Here is a 16,418-nt window from a genome sequence, read left to right as displayed (position 1 = left end):
TTTACTATAATACCATTATCAAGCTTTTCTTGATACTGTTTTGAGAATAATACATAGATAAATCTCAATATCTCTAACATACAAGGTGATTCCTATCATACGCCTTTCTATTTTCTCCAAGAGGCCTTGAAGTTGAAGGGGCAGGTATATATAAAACCATTGATTATCATGCTTTATAATTTTGGGAGATTATCTAAATTGCATAGAAGCATTCAGATAAAAGTACTGAATCAAAACAAATATCATTTGAAAATAAACTTGACCCCATGATGCAGCATTGTTTCCGTAAAAAGAAGTTTGGAATTTAATTACAGAAGAGAAAATTTAACAGATTTCTGGCAAAGGCCTTTTACAGATGGTTCTTTGTGAAAACACCTAGATTGTTTCATACCGAAATGTTTCTTTAGCAGAGTTAAATAAAATCACAATGGTAACAATGAAATATGAGCCACAGCTAGAGATTCTAGATTCAGAGCCAGGTGGTAATTTTGTCTGATTGAAAAATACAACAACAATGCCTAGGCCCATTCAAAATCAGCTAAGCAAGAAAAGTAATTCAAACTGATGACTATAGACATATAAGAAACTGACTTGCCTCCACCTACTGGCTTTCCACAGTGAACTTATAAATGATGTATTTTGTGGGTGGGAGGGGTTTCAATTTGTTCTAGGAAGCTTCCAAAAATCCATTTTTATGTTTGGAATGTACATAATATGGTCTTTTGTATCTGGAAACATCAACCAAAAATGTGCTCCTAAGTATAATACAAACACAATGATAGATATTTAAGAGTTAAGTGGTACTTGATTGTGTTACATATCATATCGCTCAAATTGCATCTTATTAAAATTAAAATGTGTATTTCCCAAAGAAATGTAAATAGCAAGAAAAAGAATGTAAAGAAAATGCAGTAGTCTGATTATAAAGTGGAAAAGTATATGTTTCACTTGGTTACAACCAAAGTAAAAATGTTCAAAAACATTGCAGATACAAGAAGTCATATATATAATATAGAACTTCAAGGACACTTCATGTATCAAGTCATTTCTGTTTAATAAAGCTTAGTTCTCTACAGTCTTGTCTTTGTGATATTCTGTTATGGAGCATTCATAATTTGGCTGAAGCCATTAACATACTTAACTCAGATTAAAATGTATGCACAAAGCTTCAAAAAACTTACTGGACTGTGCACTGATTGTGAATCTAATAGTTATGAACAATCAAGTATATTTCAGTTTATTCATAACTCAATTTGAATTTCTTAACCTTTGCTCATAATACTCCATACATTTGGAATTCATTTAAAAAAAAAAGATGCCTAATATCTTTTGTTGTACTTGTTAAATGTATTTAGATTCCTAGTATTTTGAAAATAATAAAAACAATATAGACAATAAAATATATTTTTAATTTTTTTCACAGATGATATGGATATCTTGTAGGATACACCTGGTGTTTCTGCAATGTGGACATGTATTTGGGCATTTATTTTAAATTAGATGTTATTCGTGTAGAAGACCTGAACTTTAGGGCAGAGGAATCCCATTATAATAAATTTTGATTTATAATTAAGATCAGATTATATTATAGTTAAAATTAATAATGTTTGAAAATGCTTAGTGCTTTTTAATTTTAAAAGTAATACACTAGTTATTTGAAAGTTTCAGAAAATTTTAAGAGAAAAATAAACAAGAGCAATCTTACCATTCAAAGGTAACCATTGCTGTCATCTGTGAAACACTGACAGACATGGGATTCCTGCGTGGCTCAGTTGGTTGAGCATCTGACTCTTGATTTGGCTCAGGTCATGATCTCACAGTTTGTGAGACTGAGCCCCTGTGGGAATCTGCACTAACAGCGCAGAGCCTAGTTGGGATTCTCTCTCTCCACTCCTCCTCCCATTGTGCACTCTCTGTCTCTCTCAAAATAAATAAAACTTTATAAAATACACACACATATTGACAGACTTTGTGTGCTTCTTATTTTTTTTAATAATAAATTTAATAATATACTCAACTCTGCAATCCAGGTTATTCATTTCACATAATATTGTGTACCACTCTATATTAATAATTACAGAACAATTCTGTATATTAATCAGGATTCTTTTGTTTGAATATGAGATAACCACTCACCTGGAAGATGCTAAGGGAAAGAAGAACTTATTACTTCAACCAAATTCTCAAAAAAAAGGTGAGTATGGGTAGCTGATTCTCAGGGGTAACTACAATTTTTGTGTGTAACTTCTTTCCAGGATTTCCTATCCAAGTCTTCTCTTTGATGCTCTTTAATTTATATTTAGTTTTTACTAGACTTTACATAGGAAGAGGTCACCATTCCCATAGAAATTGCACAGCCCTATAATGACTGGCAACTTCATCAGGTAAGTCTGATTTAAGCAGAAAAGGTAAATTTCCCACCAGAAGATTGTGCTGTTTCCGTATGATGGTGGTATGAGCAGTCTAACAATTGCTACCTATTATATTTAGCTACCGTTATTTTGGCCTACAATTGAAAAAGCCTTCTAACTAATAGCCCTTTTCTATTCTAACCCCCACCACTAAATTCCTCACAAGCTACCAGAGTTGGCTTTTTAAAATATAAATCAGATTACATCACTTCTCTTAAAATCTTCCAATGGTTTTTCTTTGAAGCAAGAATAAATCAAAATTCCTTACCATTAATTGACATGGTCATATATGATTCTCTTCTGCCTACATCTCTGGTCTCATGTCCTTTACACCCCCAACCTCACTCTTTCTCATATTCCTCCTGCAAAATCATCTTGTATCCTTTTCTCATATACATTAACTCTTTTCAGGATTACGAATCTTAAATCATGGTCTTTGTACCCCTGGAGACACCAAGACATTTTCAAGAAGCCCTCAAGGTCAAATTTATTTTTATTGTAATAGTAAGACATTATATGCCTGCTAAGTTTCATTCTCTCATCTGTGAGAATTTTTCATGTCAAAATTTTCAAGAGTCTACATAAACTATGATATCCCACAGACACCTTCTATCAAGGCAGAGATTATAGAATTTTGAAAAATGCACTACACTAACATTCTTCTGCATATTTATTTCATTTTAAAGATATTATCATTAAATTAAAAATATTATTTATTTTAACATGTAAGGATTTTATTATTTTTAAATAAACCATTAAAATAATATTTTTCATTGTCAATTTTAATTTCTAATCTGGCAAATAGTGATAGATCTATCACCAAAAACAAAAGTTCTTTAGGTCCTCAATGATTTTAAGAGTGGAAAGGAGATCTTAGGCCAAAAAGTGAAAAGCCACTGCATCAAACCTTTGAGCTTACTCTATTTCGGTTTCAAATATTCTTTGCTAAAATTTTCACATGGCTCTTTAACCATGCTATTTCCATGGATTATTTTTCAACATTCAGATCTCACTCAGATGTCAACTCTTCTGAGAAGCCCCTCCAGTGAAAGAATGAAGGGAAAGAGATTTATAAAAGCTGTTCCTTTGTGTTAGCTGAATGTGGTATAGATCTTCAAATCAGATTTCATAAATCAAAGATAACATCTAGTATCAAAGGCACAAGAAATCAACTGTCATGGGCAAATCAGATTTGTGAGACTTTGATGGTGACTCCTGGTCCTTCACTACCACATAAGACATTCTTTCTCTTAGTCCAGAGTAATAGATGAGTTCTCTAAGTGAAGTACCTGATTGCTACTGATAACCACTTTATACATCAAAGCATTGCATAGCCAACATGGCATTTTCTCGGGATCCAGGCCTGAAAAAAGTGTAGATTCTAGATTTGTTTACCATAAGCAATCCTACTCAGGGACATCCTATTAAAATCATCCCATGTAAGTATTCCCTTCATTATTAGTCTATGTGTTAGGGAGTCTGTTTATCAACATATTTACAAGGAGATTAGATTGGGTCACTTTCTTTCCCCATGAGTAACCCTCTTAATAAAGACAGAAAATAGGCATTAATAACTAATTAATAACTACTACATTAATAACTTTCCTCCAGCAACTGAAACAAACTTAGCTCTTAGAATACAAACCTAGAATATAGTGTTTATTACTACGATACTACGCAAATCATTATTTCAATGCCCTTTTAATATTTCACTATGTAATTTAATAAAATTTGTGCCTTTTTAAAGACAAGTGGGGGCCCTTTACATAACATTGTGGTGAATATTCTTGCACATATTTCTTGGTGCATTTACCTAATTCTTTCCTTATGTTAAATTCTAAAAAGTAGAATTCTGGATCTAAAGACTTCATATATCACAGTTTTAGGCATGTGACAATCTGCCATCATAAAGATCATACCACTTTGCCTCTCTGTTAGTAATATATACAATTGTCTACTAAGTCATACTCTCATGTATATAGTGTAAGGACAGACTTTAAAAGTTGCTAATGCTATAAGCCAAAATAAAGCAAGATTTTAAAATATGTATTTCTTTGATTACTGATAAGAAAAATATATGTACTGCATATGATTATAACCATCTTTGACTTTTATAAATTGTTGATGTCTTTTATTTTTTTCTATATTTTTTCCTTTATATTTTTCCTTTTCTAGGTTTATATATACAATTTAACCAGCTGTGTGCTTGCATACATATATACATGCATATACATTTAACTCTTTGTATATATATACACATACACATATACACACACACACACACACACAGAGGGGGTGGGGGAGATTTATAAATATACACACATACATACTTTCATCTGTGTTAAATAAGAATTAAACACACAGGGGCACCTGGGTGACTCAGTCAGTTAAGCGTCTGACTTCGGCTCAGATCATGACCTTGTGGTTCATGAGTTCGAGTCCTGCATCAGACCCTGTGCTAACATCTCAGAGTCTGGAGCCTACTTCAGATTCTGTACCTCCCTCCCTCTCTCTCTCCTCCTTCCTTACTCTCTCTCTCTCTCAAAAATAAATAAACATCAAAAAAAAGAATTAAACATGCATAATTCTAAAAATTCATTGGTTAATATCTGATTTTCTTGCTACAATGACCATCATTCTATGAACTTTTGACAGTTAATTACACCATGAAATATGGCTTATTATTAATATGCATTGTCATCACAGTGTAGATATTATATAGTCATAATATCCTAAATTGTAATTCAGCTCTGGATTCTCCACTCATAATTTTATAGACAAATTTTAGCTCTTTAAAGCAGATTATTTGTATATTTCATTGTATTCCTAAAAAAAGAGTTATTTTTTGCAAATTTTTAGAAATGGTTTTGCTTCTGTTCTAAGTCATAAATGCCTTCAGGGACAGAAAAATAGTTTTAATGTTTAAAAAAATAACTTTATAAGGTGTGGTACTAATGGTGGCCATCTAAAGGATGTTAGGTCCAACAACGGGCAAATTCATTTTGTATAATTAATGTGATCAAACAAAACCTATTTACTGGCTGAATCCAGAATCAGTCCAATAGTTCTCAACCTTTAGAGAGTAAGAATTCTAGATGTTCAGTGAACAACTGTCATTCCTTATAAATTTCATGGAATAAATTCCTCTTTGCTTTAAATAGCCACACATGCACACACATACCATACTACACATGGACATATTTATGTATGTATATGCATATATATAAAATATTTTTACTATCAATTCAAGTTAGACATGTAGATATTTTTGGTCTTGGTATTCTGTATATGCTGAAATTTTGAAATTGGCAATAACAAAACAGACTAAAGCCTTACTTGCAATAAAAATTTGGATGTGAGTCCATTTTGTACCCAACAGAAGAATTTTTACATGAGATTCATTTGTGTATTTGTTTAATATCTTCTTTCCCAACTAGAATAAGTGAAGAAATCAACTACAAATAATTAATATTAATTGTTATTATCTCTCCATGTCTCCGTTAGATATCTTTCTCTAAATATTTGATTTTCTTTGCAACCACCTCATTGAATGTAAGCCATTTTTTTTTACATTTATATATTGGCTTTTAAATGATATTCGTCATGGAAGTATTCAGAACCTATTTATGAGATATCAGTTTGAAAGTACATGAAGAAATGTGTTATCTCTAGATGCCAAAACATTTGTGTACTTTAGTTATATAACTTTTCAGTTAAGTGCAGATTAAATTGAAACTCAGCGGACATGTCTCAAAAGAGATTTTCTCTCTTTCCTAGGCATTTGAAAAACTTGCTATAAACTTCAGGTCTTCTGATAATCAACATTGGTAGCTAACTTGTTAGAAGGGTTGGAGTTCCTTGTACTTTTTCTTAAAAAGTTTTAGCTTTCTAATGGCCTGAGAATGATTTAATCTTTGATTTGTGGTATAGATAAAAAATATTTCCATTTATCTTTGGCTTTAACAATAACTACTGGGAGAAATAGAATGTTAGTGATTTTTTTTTCATATGGCATTTCTCTTTTAAACATGATATAAAATGAAATACAATAAAGATGGTTACATTGGACAGTGTTAAGGATAAAATGGAAATATGCACAGGCACAAAAGAATACACACCAGTGACCATATATTTGAAGTAAATGAACAAAATAAAATAATAATCATAAAGAGATTTGACTCAATACTTAGATAACAGAATTAAATGTACCAATTTGGTGAATATTTATTAAATAAGAGTTAGATATTTATTAAATAAGATAGTTAGATAGTCTTATTAAATAAGAGTTAGAGGCTTGCTCATTGACACTCATTTCTTTATTCCTTTCCTTTTTTTTCTTTACATGGTGAACAATATTAAACTTATGTTACTGATGTAGAATTTTCCTTTTTTTTTTTTAATTACATTTATTTATTTTTGAGAGACAGAATGAGACAGAGCACGAGCAGGCGAGGGGCAGAGAGAGAAGGAGACACAGAATCTGAAGCACGCTCCAGGCTCTGAGGAAGAGTTCAGCACAGAGCCCAACGAGGGGTTCGAACCCACCAACTGTGAGATCATGACCTGAACCAAAGTCAGACACTTAACTGACTAGCCACCCAGGCACCCCTACAATTTTCTAATTATGTAAAGATTAATGATCCTTAAAATGTTACACATTTCACATTTTTTGAAATTTGGTATTTATGGGCCAGAAATTTTTTGAGAAAGAATTTGGAGCATACTTTCAGATTTGGCCAAAAATAATGAAATAGATCCAATAAGTTGGAGATCTGAACATTATTTTGACAGGTGTGGGAAATGAGGGCTGTACCTGCCTATCTCAGCCCTGGTTTTCAATGCTTCACTTGCACTGGCTTTCAGCCATTTTCAACCATGGTATGAATGAGGTATATAGTTAACATTAAGTGACAAGGTCACTACTAATGATGTCCTGGAGGGCAGCCAGTCCAGTCCTAAACTCTGAATTGACCATGTGGAAAGAAATGAGCATGAAACACAAAAGACTGCTGCATCTAAATTCAGTGCTAATAATACAAATAAATACACATCTTCTATGCTTTACACAGCACATTATATAGAACTTCTTGTGAGAGTCACAATTAAAACAATGAGGAAGCACAGTACTTTTAGCCGTGGTTACAAATAACAAAATTCATGTTCAGAATGAAATGGAATGTTTAAAGTATGAAATTAATAACAATAATAATAAAAGATGCTTTCTTAAACAAGACAAAGAGAAAGAAAAAGGAAGCCCTGAGTGATAATTTGAGTTTAAGTGATAGCCAATACAAAATGTCAAAGTACCTCAGTACATAAAAAATAATAGTCTTGATTGTAGAATAGAGGGGGGAAAAAGCCAAGGCTCTAGTGATTAGTAAACCTGATGGTAGATGCCCTTTAAGATTCTGTTTAGATGTGTGATTCAGTAATCCTCGATTCTATGGTTTGTTAAAGAAAAGTCTGCAATGAAATAAAAATTACATAAATTTGACTTAATTCACTAGTATTTTCTGCAAGTCTACTAGCTGCTCTTTTTTTAAGTTTATTTATTTATTTTGAGAGAGAGAGAGAGAATGTGCTTATGAGTGCCTGAGCACAGGAAGGGCAGGGTGGGAGATGGGGAGAGAATCTCAAGCAGGCTCTGGACTATCAGCATGGAACCCAATATGAGGCTGAATTTCAATTACTGTGAGATAATGGCCTGAGCCAAAATCAAGAGTCAGACACTTAACTGACTGAGCCACACAGGCTCCCCTAGCCTACCAGCTGCTCTTAACTGTTAACTATCTCTTGTTTGTGACCCTGTTGAAAACAAGTTTGTATCACTCTTTCACTGAATAATTACTCATCTGCACTGCAAACTATTGAGTTCCTGTCCTCTCAATTTCTTTTTGTTTTAAAAAGGAAATCACTTAATTTTTTTTTAGTTCTTCACACAGTGACTTTACAAATATAAATTTAACACCTATGTCCTGTGGATTCTTAACTATCATTTCTTTCGCTCTTATTAGAAGCTGTCCTTTCCCTCCCATTTTGCCATAGGTTATATAACGTTTGAGCGGGAGAACCCCCAGAAACACTGAAGGCCACTCACTTTACTTTACAGATGAGACATGTTGGTTAAAAGATTAATCCTCACCTTAACTGTCACTCTAATAATTCAAAAGAAAGAACCCTCACATTCCAGTCACTATTGTGCCACTATTATATGCAGCATAGCACTGAAAACTAGGCAGCTAATTTAACAACTCAGGTCTGGATTTTTTCTTAGACAAATACTTAATTCTTCTTCAGCTTACATCAAGGAGGAAATATATTATTAACAAGTTAAGGCTATTATGCAATGCGGAAATGAAGGCACAGGCCTATTCTTGAGTGCTGAGTTGAGTGAGCCTGAAAATATAGGGCACTCAACTCACAATTTAGCAAAAGGCAAAAGATTTCTAAATAAACCCCAAAGCTAATCATCTAAAATCATGTAGATTTACCAACAGAATATGTAAATAAGCTACATATATAACTTTAAATATTCATGGCTATATGTGATCTACGACAACAAAGTATGTTTTTTATATCAAGATAGAGAAAATAAAAGCTATAGTCTCTATTTTTTTTAATTTTGAATACTTTACATTTTAAAAGAGAATAGAGGGAAACAAACCACAAGAGACTCTTAGCAATACAGAACAAACAGGGTTGACTTAGGGAGGTGGGTGGGAGAGGGACTAGATAGGTGATGGGCATTAAGGAGGGCACTTGTGATGAGCACTGGGTATTGTATATAAGTGATGAATCACTGGTTTCTACTTGTGAAAGAAATATTGCACTGTATGTTAACTAACTGAAATTTAAATTAAAAAAAAAGATTTTATGTTTTAGAGTAGCTTTAGGTTTAGAGCAAAATTTATAGTTTTAAGTTTATTTTGTTGTTTATTTTGAGGGAGAGAGAGTGAGTGAGCAAGTGTGAATGGGGCAGAGAGAAAGGGAGAAGGAGAATCCCAAGCAGACTCCACAATCAACACAGAGCCTGACACAGGGCTTAATCTCACAAACCATGAGATCATGACCAAAGCCAAAATCAAGAGTCAGACACTTAACCAACTGAGCCACTCAGGTGCCCCTTAGAGAAAAATTTAAAAGAAAATACAGATTTTTTTCCCAAACACCTCCTGACCCCACAACTACATTGCCCTCCCCATTTTTAACATTCCCACCACAGAGAACATTTGTTCCAATTGATGAACCTGCACTGACACAACATAATCACTCATAGTCCATTGTTGACATTGGAGTCTATATCTGAGGTTGTACATTTTACATATTTGGAAAGCTATATAATGGCATGAGTCCATCATAGGATCATACAGAATATTTTTCACAGTCCTAAAAATCCTCTGTGCTCCACCTGTTTATCCTTCCTACCCTATCCCACTCCTGACGACCACTGAACTTTTTACTGGCTCCATAGTTTTGTCTTTCACAGAATATTATATAGTTGCAATTATACAGTATATAGTCTTTTCAGATTGGCTTCTTTAATTTAGTAATATGCATTTAACTTTCCTCCATGTCTTTTCATGGCTTGATAGTTCATTTATTTTTGGCACTGAATAATATTCCTTTTTTAGTCTGTTGATGTGATTCATCACATTAATTGATTTTTTTTGGCTTTTACAAATTTTAATTCTTGTTAGTTAACATACAGTGTTATATTAGTTTCAAGTGTACATGACAGTGATTCAAAAATTCTGTACATCACCAAGTGCTCATCACCACAAGTGCACTCCTTAATCCCCATTACCCTTGCCATGGCCTTGTCCTATTCTTTCATTTGGTATAAATCTCTGTCTTCTCATTTTGTCTAAGCCTCTGTGCTTGTTTACTGGGTTAGAAAAGTCAGTTATGTCTTTTGTTCTTGAGGGGGATGGTCTTATGAAGAGGAGATCCTGCAGGGCCCTGCCATGTAGTGCCTCCAGTCCCCAGGGACTAGAGCTTCCAAGAGTGTCTCCAATGTGTGCTGTATATGCTCTGCTTCTTTGTCCTGGATGTTTTATCCTTCAGACAAGTCTTCTGCAAAGGCTGTCTTTGTCTGTTGTGTGCAGAGTTTGGCCCCTGGCCTGAATATTTTAACTAAATGGGCTGTGGTCTGTTTGTGAAATGAGATCTATCACCAACTGCCACCAGAACCAAGACTCCACAAAAGTCCCCAGTTGGATGACGCGATGTGAGCAAGGATTTGGTCTGGTCTTTTGGGGGAGGGAGACTGAGGCAAGCTTGACTGGAAGGAGCAGTTCCATTGGAACCCAGGGTGCAGGGCTTGGTGAAACCAAGTTAGAGACTGTTCCCACTGTTCTAGTTCTCACTGGTGGTACTGTGCTTATGCTGAGGGTCAGGGAAGGGAAATGGAGCCAACCATTTCCTTTGTTCTTAGTGGGGTTTCTCCGTGGACACAGTCTCTCTGGTACACATTCCAAGATGAAGGAAAACCTCCCCACTGTGAGCCCCAGGCACTCTTCAGATTGCTGTTTCTACCCTGAATGTCTGCCCGTTATCTGGTTGTCTTCTAAGAGCAGCACAATACCCTGTGAGCTCTATCTCAGCCAAGTCTGCTGCCCTTTAAAACTTCAGGCTTTAGGGGTGCCTGAGTGGCTCAGTCAGTTAAGCATCTGACTTTAACTCAGGTCATGATCTTGTGGTCCGTGGGTTTGAGCCCCACATTGGGATCTGTGCTGACAGCTCAGAGCCTGAAGCCTGCTTCAGATTCTGTGTCTCCCTCTCCCTCTGCCCTTCCCCCCTCTCAAAAATGAATTAACATTTAAAAAAATAATTAAAAAGAGAACAACTTCAGTCTTTAAAGAACTCACGAAATTCACCCTCTCTCACTTTCCAAGCCAATTATTGTGGGGATGCGATTGGACTTCATGTTATTCTGTCTCATGCCCTTCTCACAACTGGGGTTCCCTCCTCACCACAGTGCCCAGGATCTGTTTCTCTCCCAAACCGCATCTCTGCACTTCCTACCTTCTTCAATGTGACCTCCTCTCAACCCATAGTTGTAGAGTTTGTTCTGCCAGTCTTCAGGTGAATTTCTGGGGTATTTAGGATGATTTGAAGTTACTTAGTGGTATTTGTGGGATGAGGCAAGCCTAAGGTCCTCCTACTCCACCACCATCTTCCAAACACTCCTACATTAATTGATTTTTGAATGCTGAACTACCCTTTCATACCTGGGATAAATCCCACTTGGTCATAGTGTATAATTATTTTTATACAGCATTGATTTTACTTGCTAAGACTTTGTTGAGAATTTTTGCATCTTTGTTCATGACAGATATTGTTCTGTACTTTTTGTTTTTTGTAATGTCTTTGTCTAGTTTTGATATTAGGGTAATGTTCGCCTCATAGAAATGTCCACTGGCAACAAATTCCCTCAATTTCTGTTTGTCTAAGTTAGTCTTTATTTTACCTTCACAGGAGAAGTAATCTCACAGAATACAGAATTCTAGGTTGGACTTTTTTTCCCTCTCAACCCTTTAAATATTTCTTTCCACTCTCTTCTTGCTTGCATGTTTTTTGAGAAAATATTGGATGTGATTTTTATCTTTGCTTCTCTAGGGGTAAGGTACTTTTTTCCTGTGGCTTCTTTCAAGATTTTTTCTTTATCTTTGATTTTCTGTAATTTGAAAATAATATGCCTAGGAGTAGTGTTTTTTGACATTCATTCTGCTCAGTGTTCTCTGAGCTTCCTAAATCTATGGTTTGGTGTCTGACATTAATTTGGAGAAATTCTATCATTATTTTGTTCCAACATTTTTTTTTTCTGTTCCCTTCTCTTTATTATATATCTGGTATTCTCATTACGTGTTTGTTATACCTTTAGTAATTGTCTCACAGTCCTTAGATTTCTTTCTTTCTTTCTTTCTTTCTTGTCTTTATTCTCTTTGCTTTTCAGTTTTAGGTTTCAACTGATAGATCCTCATGCTCAGAGACTCTTTCTTCAGCAGTATCCAATCTGCTAGTCATCCACTGGGATGGTTAATTTTGTGAGTGAACTTGATTGGGCTAAGGAATGCACAGATGGCTGACAAACAGTTTTTTTCTGGATGTGTCTGTGAGAGTGCCTCTAGAAGAGGCATGTGCATCAGTAGACTTAGTAATTAAGATTACCCTCTCTGGAACCATCCAAATGGTTAAGGAGCAAAAAGAAGGGGAAGAGAAAGCGGCAGAAGAAGACAAAGAAGAAGAAAGAGAGAGAGAGAGATAAAGAAAGAGAATGAGGAGAAAAAGAAGAGAAGAGAAGAGAAGAGAAGAGAAGAGAAAAGAGAAGAGAAGGGGAGGGGAGGGGAGGGGGGAGGGGAGGGGAGGGGAGAGGAGAGGAGAGGAGAGGAGAGGAGAGGAGAGGAGAGAAGAGAAGAGAAGAGAAGAGAAGAGAAGAGAAGAGAATAGAAAGGAAAAAAGTCCAAGGAAGGGCTGGTTCTTGCTCTCTCCTCTTGAAATGGGAAATTCATCCTTTCCTGCTCTTGGACATTGGAACTCCTTTTTCTCAGACCTTCAGACTCCAGGACATCACAAGTGTCCCTTCCAGTTTTCACACTTTCAGCCTTGGACAAGGAGTTATACCATCAACTTCCCTGATTCTCAGGACTTTTGACATGAGCTGAATTATATCACCAACTTCTCTGGTTCTCCAACTTGCAGAAGACAGATTGTGTGATTTCTCATCCTCCACAATCAGGTGAGTAAAATTCTTTTTTTTTTAATGTTTATTTATTTTTGAGAGAGAGACAGAGAGAGTGATTAGGTAAGGGGCAGAGACAGAGGGAGATACATAATCTGAAGCAGGCTCCAGGCTCTGAGCTGTCATCACAGAACCTGATGCGGGGCTTGAACTCATGAACAAGGAGATCATGACCTGAGTGAAGTTGGACATTTGACCGACTGAGCCACCCATATGCCCCAGGTGAGTAAATTTCTATAATAAATCTACTCTTATACATATATCTATATATTTTGCTGGTTCTGCTTCTCTGGAAAACCCTGACTAATACATGCACCAAAGGCATTCTTCATTTCTTTTACAGGATTTTTGACCTCTAGCATGTCTGTTTGGTTCTTTCTAGGATTTCCATCTCTCTGCTTATGTTGCCCACCTGTTTTACATTTTATCTACTTTATGCATCAGAGCCCTTTGAAGTTATTCACAGTCATTTTCAATTCCTGGTCTGAAAATTCCAGTATCCCTGCCATGTCTAGTTCTGAAGCTTGCTCTGTCCTTTCCAGTTCTGTTTTTTGCCTTTTATCAAGTCTTGTAATTTCCTTCTGAGAGCTATACATGAAGTACTTGGAAAAATGAACTTCTTTAAATAGGCCTTTAATAACTGGTGGTAAGATATAGAAGGAGGGGAAGCGTTCTATAGTCCTGTGATTAGGTGCCGGTCTTTGAGTGAGCCTGTGCCTCTGGACTGTAAACTTTACAAGTCTTTGTTGGGTTTTTCTCCCCCGCCTCAGGTAGGACAGAATGGCTACAGTGGGCTGAAGTTGGATATTTCCTTTCTCCCACTTGGCAAGATAGTGCTGACTGGAGTTGGATAGTTTTATTCCCCCGGGTCAGTAAGGCTCTGGTTAACAAATAATCCAGTAGGTTAGGCTCTGGTTAACTAGTTTCCCCTGAAGGCGTGCCTTGTTAGGATGAACAGAATTCTCTGGTATGTTTCAAAATGTTTCCTTTTCTCTTCCTCCTGCAAGAAGCAGGAGGGGATTTTTCTCAGATATTTACTGAAGGAAACTGCTTGAGCTCCTGGAGGTAAATCTCACAAAAATTGTGGGGGCATTTTTATGACACAGTCCCCCTGGAGTTGTCCACATTGATCTTACAGAAATTTATCAATTTCAGTTCAGGTTTCCCTACCTGGCAGTTCCCATTGCAGCGTCCACTCTTGAGTCTCTGTTCTGTTGAGTTGTGCCTTCCTTTTTTGGTCTATCTGAATCTCTAATCTTTGGCTGAGCAGTTTGTCAGGCATCCTCCCCTCTCTTATGGATCCAAGATGAGTTGTTGATTTTTCAGCCTGTTCAGATTTTTACTTGTTGTTGGGATGGAGTGGTGACTTCCAAGTTCCTTAAATGCTGAACCAAGACCCAGAACTGATTTATTTTTTATAACACAACTCTATGTCTCTGTAATCTGATTAGAGTTCTATGTGTCCATCCTCAGACCATTCACGTTCATGCTCACACTTGGATTGATTTCTGATATTACACATGTTTTTAACTTTCATTCTGATATTTGATGGTTTGGATGTTGCAATTAATGACTTCTATCTTGTTGACTTCAATTATTTGAAAATGTGCTCAAAACAAATGTTTCTCTGCCCCACTACCCAATAGGTATATATATCTTAAAATCTATTGTTCTTCAGTATTTTTAGCCCAGTTGTCTCTTTTCTTGTCTCCTTTTCCTTTTCCTTCCGTGGCTTAGAATTTCTGGTGGCTGTTAGATCTGAGCTATCAGGAACTCGATTATAAGAAAACAACAGTGCTGTCACGGCACCATGCAGAAGCAATGACAATTGTCTCTAGTGCCATTCAGCATTCAATCCCCCAAATATTTTGTTCACTCCATGCCAATAAGGGAATAAAGGTATAGCTCCATATTTCAAGGAATTTGGAATATAATAGTGGAATAAAACATGTACATATTACTATAACAGAATGTCATTTAAAATGTGGGCCAACAAGGTACAAAGTGTTATTCAATTTAATTCAAGGAATACTGAGTGTATTAACAAGCACTGTGCTGCGGGCTCAGTGGAAAATGATGTTTTCTTAGCAGCTCTCTGTCTAATGAGAGAGACAGGAAAGTAAACAAACCATTATGATACACTGAGGAAAGTGCTATGATAGAAAAATGCTATAATAGTTCAAAATAGAAAGAGTCACATCCCACACACTACTCTGTTGTAACGCAGGTTTTTGGTTTTGTGTTTAAAGATTTTAGAATAATAGGGGCAAAAAAACTTCTAAAGATCCTTAATGAGAAAAGTTGCATTAGATACTTGGCTGAATCCAGAAAATGGTACATATGTTGACAAGTTCTTTTGCTAAGAATTACTGCTTTGAGAAGTGCAAACTCAGGCAGAAATATTCTCAGAGACTTTCATCTTTTAAGATAGCCTCAATTGTCTCTAAAACTTACTTGGTCAGCAAAATTCTATTAATCAAAACACAGAAGCTTACACATTTGCCAGATAACTTCTACAGAAGGATAAGCCATGTTAACTATAATCAAACACAAAATTTTAGAAGCATAAACAATTAAAGCATAACAGAGAGGGAGGGACGCAAACCATAAGAGACTCTAGAATACAAACTGATGATGGAGGGGGGAGTGGAGGAGAGGGGAAAATGGGCGATGGGCATTGAGGAGGGCACTTGTTGGGATGAGCAGTGGGTGTTGTATATAAGCCAATTTGACAATAAGTTATATTTAAAAAACAATTAAAGCAGGAGGATTTGGAATAGATGAGCTGGAGAAGTCTTGTGCATGACACTTCAGCCTCTCAGATTTGTTCTTTATTTCAAGTTACACTGGACATAGCTCTAATGATTAATACTTGACATAATTCAATGAATATCTATATTTTTACACTTTAGAATTTATAAAACTATGTAATATAGGTTTCCTCATTTCAGTCCCATAAATACACTTTGGAATAATCATAATTCCAATTCTATAAACAAGAACAGAGATTGAAGAAGATAAGAAATAGCAAGCTGGCTAAGTCACACCTTGAGCCATCTCTTCTAATGTCAAGTTCAGTGATTTTTCTAAAACATTTTATGTAGCTCCTGGCAAAATATTTGTTCTAGATTTTGTGATTTAACTTTAATTTTGATTTATTTTTACCTTATAAGCTGTTAGTTTTCTGCAGAAATATCTATCCAGTCTTTCTCATCTTATCATTAAACTTTTCAAAATATTAGTTGGGGTAGAAATTTTCAATACAT

Source organism: Panthera onca, chromosome B1 (genome assembly GCF_046562875.1).
Source record: "Panthera onca isolate mPanOnc1 chromosome B1, mPanOnc1 haplotype 2, whole genome shotgun sequence".
NCBI lineage: Eukaryota > Metazoa > Chordata > Mammalia > Carnivora > Felidae > Panthera > Panthera onca.
Note: the sequence above shows the minus strand (reverse complement) of the source record.